Below are 8,652 nucleotides of genomic sequence, written 5' to 3'. Positions count from 1 at the left end.
GGGATGATAACACACATTTCCTCTTTCACAATCATTACCAAAAATAACTGAATGAAATATGGAGTTTCATTGAGAGAAACAAACTGCTGCAGCATCTGCTGAGTTGTTATGAGAACGGAATGCCCAGAAAGAGAGGGCGAATTGTCTCCATGGGAATGTCAAGGTTAGTCAGATTAGTTTTACTTCAAAGGGGACAGGCTGAAAGCATTCAGTTTGCATTCCACTTTCAGGTCAGACAGATATGCAATTAATATAGGCCTATGGGGAAACAAGTTGACGACCTCAGTTATAGTGTGCAGGGCAGGAGTCTCAGCTGGAGACCATATGGGACCATGGCTGCCATGCTCATACCAGGCAGCCATAATCCAAACCTTGGGGGAAATGGAGGTGTCAGACAGATAAACCTCCCTTTGCTCAATGCTACTGTGTGTGCATGTGTCTAATGATAACACGTGTCAGCCACTATCACACACTCCAAGTCGCACAGAGGTAACAGAGACTGGGCCGAGCCCTGGGAAAACGTGGGGGAGCGTGAAATCACCTTGATCCAAAGATTCCTGCTGCATACCAGCCCACTGAACCCATTAGAGCAGGGGCTCCGAGACATACAGGCCCCCAGATCAGAGCAGATCACAGGATGACACCAGGGTCAGAGAAAGAGAGGCACAGACACACACACACACACACACACACACACACACACACACACACACACACACCTGGGGGAGAGAAAGATAGTGGGGAAAATAAAGATATTCACTAATCCCTGAAATTGGCCTGAAGGTCAACATCATTATATTATGAAAAATGTATGCACTCACTAACTGTAAGTCACTCTGGATTAGAGCGTCTGCTAAATGACTAAAATGTAAATGTATGAACGTTGTGTGATTGAGCGAGTAATGCAAGCGAGACCATCAGGTAAATAAATACCGCAATGACGTGCCAGTTAACTGCCAAACCTGATTATAGCGTGCCCACATAGCCAGGGCCCAGAGTTTTTCCTGACTGTCTGACCCATCAGGGAAAACTCAGGGCCCCACGATGGCACATGAAGAGGCACAAAGTCTATTTTGGTTTATTTGCAGCAGAGACGAGCATTCCAGGCTGGAATGCCTGTGTGTCAACAGTCAGTGGTGAGAACCTCTCTCAGAGTTGCAGAGTTGTACTGTGAGCCAATGCAGTGAGAATCTCTCTCAGAGCTGCAGAGTGGTACTGGGAGCTAATGCGGTGAGAACCTCTTAGAGCTGCAATACTGAGCCAATGCGGTGAGAACCACTCTCAGAGCTGCAGAGTGGTACTGGGAGCTAATGCGGTGAGAACCTCTGTCAGAGCTGCAGAGTGGTACTGGGAGCCAATGCGGTGAGAACCAATCTCAGAGCTGCAGAGTGGTACTGGGAGCTTTCATATGTTCCACTAATATCATGTCAGTGCTCTTATAATTGCAATGGACATGACAAGCACAGCTTCAAGGTTTGTGTGTGGTAATGAGGTTAACACACTCAGTAGAGTTATGTATGTGCAGGGTAGAAGGCATTTGACATAAGAGACTCCCATCACTCCTATGGTTCTTCTTCAGAGCAAAGTGAACCTATGAAGAAGCCAGTGAATGCGAGAGTCAAGGGGAAGGAAAAGCTGACCTGGCACAGAATAAAAACCATAGAGAGCAAAAGGCATGTGGGTTGGCCCGACTGCAGCCCAAGTAATTCCTTTCAATTTGAGCCCTGTTGAAGTCTGAGGGAAGATAATAAAATATTTACATAGAAAACATAGACAGACACACAGACGTAGTCTATGCAGACATGCATAAACAGTTAATTTTCCGTCAGACGAGCTAGAGAGAAAGCAATGGAAAAAACTATACATTCAGAACAGGAAAAAGAGGGGTGTTTCCCACATTGTACATTTAGAGATTCTCAGTGAAACTGAAAGCCCTTATTCAAAACCCAATGCCAACATTTGAGAAGACAATGTTGAGACAGTAAGCACTTCCGGGTCTAGTCATTGGTCTTGAACACAGACCTGAGTCAGTGCCTCTATCCCCTCTTCTCTCAGCCCTTCCTATATACAACTCTCCCTCTATCTCTCTCTCTGACGTCCATCAGCTTGTGTCTCTCACCCGTAACCAGCATCTCTGCGAGAACATTGGCCTACTCTGTTCCTTCCATACACTCAGGAGTGAGGGAGCAAGAGAAGGAGGGGAGGGGAGGATTGGAGGGAGGGAAGGAAGGGGGGAGCGCCTAGCACAAAGGGGGAGCTTGGATTAAGTCACGAGCGGCTAGCGAAATAGGTTGGATTTTTACTGGGTGAGATCACATCCTCTCCTCTGAACAGAGAACAAAACTCATCCTCTGACGTCTGGAGGAGCGCACTCTGATGAGCCTGAGACGGTGTCTGTGTCTCTGTATGTCAACCTGTACGTACAGCGTGCAGTATGTGTACATGAGTGTGTTGTGTGTGTAGGCTATGAGAGAGTGATGTAGTTCCTGTGAACGCATACTCGATAGAGGGAGTCTGCGTTATGTAACTAACCAGGCCGAGGCTGAGGGGGCCCCCTGTGCTGCTCTGTCTGTCAGCTCTACAGTCAGTTCACAGGAGGTTGGTGGCACCCTAATTGGGGAGGACGGGCTTGTGGTAATGACTGGAGCAGAATTAGTGGAACGGTATCAACTACATCAAACATATAGTTTCCATGTGTTTGATGCCATTCCATTTGCTCCATTCCAGCCATTATTATGAGCTGTCCTCCCCTCAGCAGCCTCCACTGAGTCAGTTCCCCTTCCTCTCCTCTCCTCACATCACAGACATCTCAAGGCGTTGAAGAAGGGAAGTGGTTTGAATGGGAGCCAATAGGCAGTGGGCAGCCTGTCACAAGTGGACCTGGTCTGTGCAGTCAAAGATCAGGGGAAGGAAGAACGCAAACAAAAAATATTCTGGTGAGGGAGCTCCTGTCAGCAGCGTTGGCTGGTGCTTTCTGAATGGGGAGGATGCTGTATTTGGTTGTGCTGGGCTGAGGGGGTGTGTCCTTGTGACCACCAGCTTCCTCTTTAAAGGCCGATTCATCAGAAACAGGATGTCCAACAGGAAGAAAGGCCCAGGGGGCAGATAGACCAACAGAGCAGCTGGCCATAAATACAGTATACTTGTCCCAAACAAAAGTTCTGTCCAGACTGATGATTGCAGTTGTTCTGTAGCCTGTTGAAAACATGGTGTGTTAATCAGTGGCGAGCCGTTTCCAGTAAAACATTTTTGGAGTCGTTTATTTTAAGGCGCTGGCCCCACTGGTCTACAAATAACATTGCTTTCTTCGTCTCTGTGACTTCCCTCCGTCTTTGCAACATTTCCTCCCCAGCACACTTACATTTCCCTCCAGAGAGAAAGGAGGAAATGGGGCCCTAGCTCGCACGGCTGAAGAAAGTGCTTTGAAAACTGCTATAGCAAGGTGATCCGACTCCTTATAAATCGCTAGCAGGGAAGGGTAGACTCCTGAGTCTGGTCTGGAGGCTGCCCCGGCCCTGTTCCTTTCCTGTGTGTGATGCATGCTAACCATGGGCCTCTTATTCCTATACCAGGCACAAAGAAACCTCTGTGAGAGGATAGCCATCTCAACTCACGTCTTAATTCACCTTATTGGTCTCATTGCTTGATTAGATTGAGGGAGAACGCAGGATGAGAGAGCTCCCCTGTCGCCAGACTCAGCCATTCAACAGGACGATGGAAGTCATCCTGCAGCCCAAAGTGGGACTTGGATTTCATCCCGATAAAAGGGTTGTGCAAGGCAGACCAGGGTTAAATTAATTTGAATAATTTCAAATACTTTATCTGTGCTTGATTGAGCTTGCCTGGCTTACTGGACCAATAGAAAAGTCCCCGAAAGTGCAAACCCCGCCCACCTGGCACTCCAGCCAAGCTAAAGCAAACACTCAACGAATTTGAAAGATATCATATAGTATTTGAACACAGGTCTGGAGCAAGCACAGAGCGTTATCCTCAAACACAGCGATGGCTGGGGACACTGCTGGGCTTCAAGCAATTCAAGGGGAAAAAGCAATCCATGTCTGTGAGGTACAGTAAGTCTTTCTGACTGATTTCCCAACAGATTTCTCTCAAAGTGAAAAGCCATTCTAGGAATCTTGGCTGGGTCAAGTACAATCTTGCAGCACAGGCTTGGTCAGCCCACTCAGGGACCATAGGGTGGGGGCGGTAGGGCCTATCGCCCAGAGATGGCAGTGGCTACAACGGTCCCAACCGCTCACCACAAACCGGTCCAGCTGCACAGACCGCTGATTAACAAAGCAAACAAACAAACACTCTCACATTACGATGGTAATAAAACATTCCAACAAGATTGCATAATCTTATATTCCAAATAGCCTACAGAAGATCGAAGACAAGCACCAGGCATACCAGCCTTATCCCCTTATCTGCAGGAAATGCCATTGTATGAATTAGAGTGGTGAGGTTGGTGTGACCGGGAGTGACCATTCCCCCTGCTCTCCCCCGTCGCCCCGGGACACGGCCTGGCTTTGATCCTGTGATTTCTCTCCTGGCCTGGAGGACCAGGGAGGCAGAGGAGGCTGACCTGACCAGGGTGAGCCCAGTATTGCGGTGGTCTCCCTGGGATCAGAGCGTGGTACCATCAGGCTGGTATGTCAGTGCTCTGTACCCACCAGGGCGTTACTTCGGACCAAGCCAAGGAATTTCACATACTGCCAACTGCACACTGAAATCATCTCATCTCAAAACTTAATTGGAGAAATATGAGACTCAAACATGAATGGTATGTGTGTTGATTGCTCCATAATGTGGTGTTAGTCAGTCTATGTCTTTTTTATTATTCTTCCCTGTTCCTCCTCCTCCAAATTACACTGAAAATATGTTTAATTGTTCTCCCATAATTCCCTGCCTGTCCCTTCAGAATTATGGTCACTGTTTTCTCATGTATTTTTTCCCATGACACATTACTTTGGGCACAGCCCTTTTTTAGCTGGGAGCCTAAATTCAGTTCGACAGGCTGGATCTTTATTTAGCAAGAAGGCAATAAGCACTTTCTTTCTCCACAGTGAAAACCAGTTGAAATACAAATCTTGAGATGAAGAACCTAATAGGACCTGAAACTGGTGTTGTCATATACAAGGCTAGAGGCACCCAATAAATGGGAGGTGTATCAAAGCAGGCTGATGATGATGATGGCATTACGAAGGGACCAATCAGAGAGCAGCATAGAGCTCGAGTTGATTATCGCTTTTATACCATGGCTATAATTTAACACATTTGCCGCTAGAAATATGTCCATTTTCAGGTAGAAATGTGTTCAACATCCACTGAAGTAGCTAGCAAGTTTACTAGATAGCTACAGTAGTTTCCTTGGTAAACAAACAAACAGACTTGCTAGTTTAGCTAACCAAACCATCAGTCCTAGCTTGCTATTATGAAAATCGAATTCAACAATGCCAATAATGTTTTCAATTCGACTTTTGCTTTCAAAAGCAGCACAAACATAAAACATGTAAGAATGAACTATAGCCATGGAATTCTACCATGCTGATACCTTGCTTTCTAGGAAAATAATGCACGCTGTAGAATGCCCTTCAAGCCAATCAGAAATGAGTATAAGACAACGTGTATAATGTTAAATTGGTCCCTCATTATTACATCATCATAACTCTACTCTCTGATTAGTCCATCATAAGGACATTGTCATAACCCTGCTCTCTGATTGGTCCTTTCGTAATGACAATGTTCTTATGATAGACTAATAAGAGAGCAGGGTTATGATGTCATTATGAAGGGACCAATCAGAGAGAAGTGTTATGAGGATATCATAATGTCATAATAAAGGCCAGGGCCAATCAGAGCCCAGGGTTATGACGATGTCATTATAAAGGGACCACTCAGAGAGTATCAGGTATATTATACACACAACATGTCCCATACACAATTTTGAGAAGCAAGTGATATACAGTGCATGCGGAAAGTATTCAGACCCTTGACTTTCTCCACATTTTGTTACGTTACAGCCTCATACTAAAATTTATTAAATTGTTTTTTTCCCTCATCAATCTACACACAATACCCCATAATTACAAAGTTTGTAGAAATATTTGCTAATTTATTATAAATAAAAACTTAAATATCACATTTACATAAGAATTCAGACCCTTTACTCAGTACTTTGTTGATGCACCTTTGGCAGTGATTACAGCCTCAAGTCTTCTTGGGTATGACGCTACAAGCTTGGCACACCTGTATTTGTGGAGTTTCTCCCATTCCTCTCTGCAGATCCTCTCAAGCTCTGTCAGGTTGGATGGGGAGCGTTGCTGCACAGCTATTTTCAGGTCTCTCCAGAGATGTTCGATCGGGTTCAAGTCCGGGCTCTGGCTGAGCCACTCAAGGACATTCAGAGACTTGTCCCAAAGCCACTCCTGCATTGTCTTGGCTGTGTGCTTAGGGTCGTTGTCCTGTTGGAAGGTGAACCTTCGCCCCAGTCTGAGGTCCTGAGTGCTCCGGAGCAGGTTTTCATCAAGGATCTCTCTGTACTTTGCTCCGTTCATCTTTGCCTCAATCCTGACTAGTCTCCCAGTCCCTGCCGCTGAAAAACATCCCCACAGCATGATGGTGCCACCACCATCCTTCACCGTAGGGATGGTGCTAGGTTTCCTCCAGACGTGACACTTGGCAATCAGGCCAATGAGTTCAAGCTTGGTTTCATCAGACCAGAGAATCTTGTTTCTCATGGTCTGAGAGTCTTTAGGTGCCTTTTGGCAAACTCCAAGCGGGCTGTCGTGTGCCTTTTACTGAGGAGTGGCATCCGCCTGGCCACTCTACCATAAAGGCCTGATTGGTGGTGTGCTGTAGAGATGGTTGTCCTTCTGGAATGTTCTCCCATCTCAACAGAAGAACTCTAGAGCTTCTTGGTCACCTCCCTGACCTAGGCCCTTCTCCCCCGATTGCTCAGTTTGGCCGGGCAGCCAGCTCTAGGAAGAGTCTTGGTGGTTCCAAACTTCTTCCATTTAAGAATGATGGAGGCCACTGTGTTCTTGGGAACCTTCAATAATGCAGAATTGTTTTTGGTACCCTTCCCCAGATCTGTGCCTCGGAGCTCTACGGACAATTTCTTCGACCTCTGTGGGACCTTTTATAGAGAGGTGTGTGCCTTTCCAAATCATGTCTAATCAATTGAATTCACCACAGGTGGACTCAGCTCAAGTTGTAGAAACATCTCAAGGATGATCAAAGGAAACAGAATGCACCTGAGCTCAATTTCGAGTCTCATAGCAAAGGGTCTGAATACTTATGTAAATAAGGTATTTCTGTTTTTAATTTTTAATAAATTAGCAAACCTTTCTAAAAACCTGTTTTCGCTTTGTCATTAAGGGGTATTGTGTGTAGATTGCTGAGGACATTTCTTTATTTAATCCATTTTAGAATAAGGCTGTAGCGTAACAAAATGTGGAAAAAGTCAAGGGGTCTGAATACTTTCCGAAGGCACTGTACAATCAGACTAAAACATTCCCACAAGGACTGTTCAGTTTGCTCCATTGGGCATTTTAATACCAGATACCCCTCTGAAGAGACATATCCCTCCCTCCTCCCTGAGGTCAAAGAAGAAGTCATCGATTCTTCCCACTGAAACTCTGGGAAGAAGAATAGAGGCCCAGAGTCTTTTTCCCCTTAAACGTTATTATTCCAATGTCAAGCCCCACACTGGCCGGTCCACTTGTGTGAGAGGAGAGAGCGAGGTTCACAGTGCTGCCGAGGCTTCGCTGAGATGCTCCAGGCTGATCCTGGGCCATCATTTCCCAGGACCAAGGCCACATCCCTGGGGATCTCTCGTCCAGTTTTGGCCCCCATCGCTCTGGATCTTCCGTCGTCTTCCGGACTGGGAAAACGGCCCATCAGGCCATCACACTGACCTACATAGTGCACTGTTGGATGGTCCCCATCTATCAAATCCATCTGAGATACAGTGCTCTCAGATCGTTGTAGCCTTTTGATTTCTAGGAATGATGAATGTGACACATCCAATGTTTAAAAAACAAACTTTCTGCTGGAAGCTGAATTTGTCCATTATTCTATGTCAGACTAAAGCCATGTAAATAAATCATAATAAAACATCTTGCTTTATCCACCTGCTGTCATCAACTTACACACAGTGATGCACATACTGTAATTATATCATCTGAAGAATGTCTTGATAATAAAAAAGCAAGGTTGTGGTTAAAGAACAATAACCCTATTGGATCTCTCTGTGATGCCAAATACAGAGAACGTGTCCTGGCTGTTTTTGGAATTGGACGACCTTGGATGTCTGTGTTTCCGATCCTTATGTAAGCATCCATAACAGGAAGTAGTGAGGCATATGTTATGGTTGGAGCGATGGCTGTGATTGGGCTCAGGCCCTTGGTCAGGATTCCCACTGTCACTGAGGAAATGAAGGCAAAGGGAGGCTCTCTTTATGGTTAGCCCTGGTAGACATAAATACTTCTAGGGAGAAGGAGGAGGACTTTCAATGGGGAAAAATAACAGAGGACTTATTCTATCTTGCACAATGCACAAAACTGAGCAACTGGATAAAACATTGAGCAATGAAACTGACCACAATGCAACGGGACATTTTAATTTCAAACTAATCGAATTGAAGTCTTGGTA

Source organism: Coregonus clupeaformis, chromosome 4 (genome assembly GCF_020615455.1).
Source record: "Coregonus clupeaformis isolate EN_2021a chromosome 4, ASM2061545v1, whole genome shotgun sequence".
Classification (NCBI taxonomy): domain Eukaryota; kingdom Metazoa; phylum Chordata; class Actinopteri; order Salmoniformes; family Salmonidae; genus Coregonus; species Coregonus clupeaformis.
The sequence above is the reverse complement of the archived record's forward strand: the minus strand, read 5'-3'. Positions refer to the sequence as shown.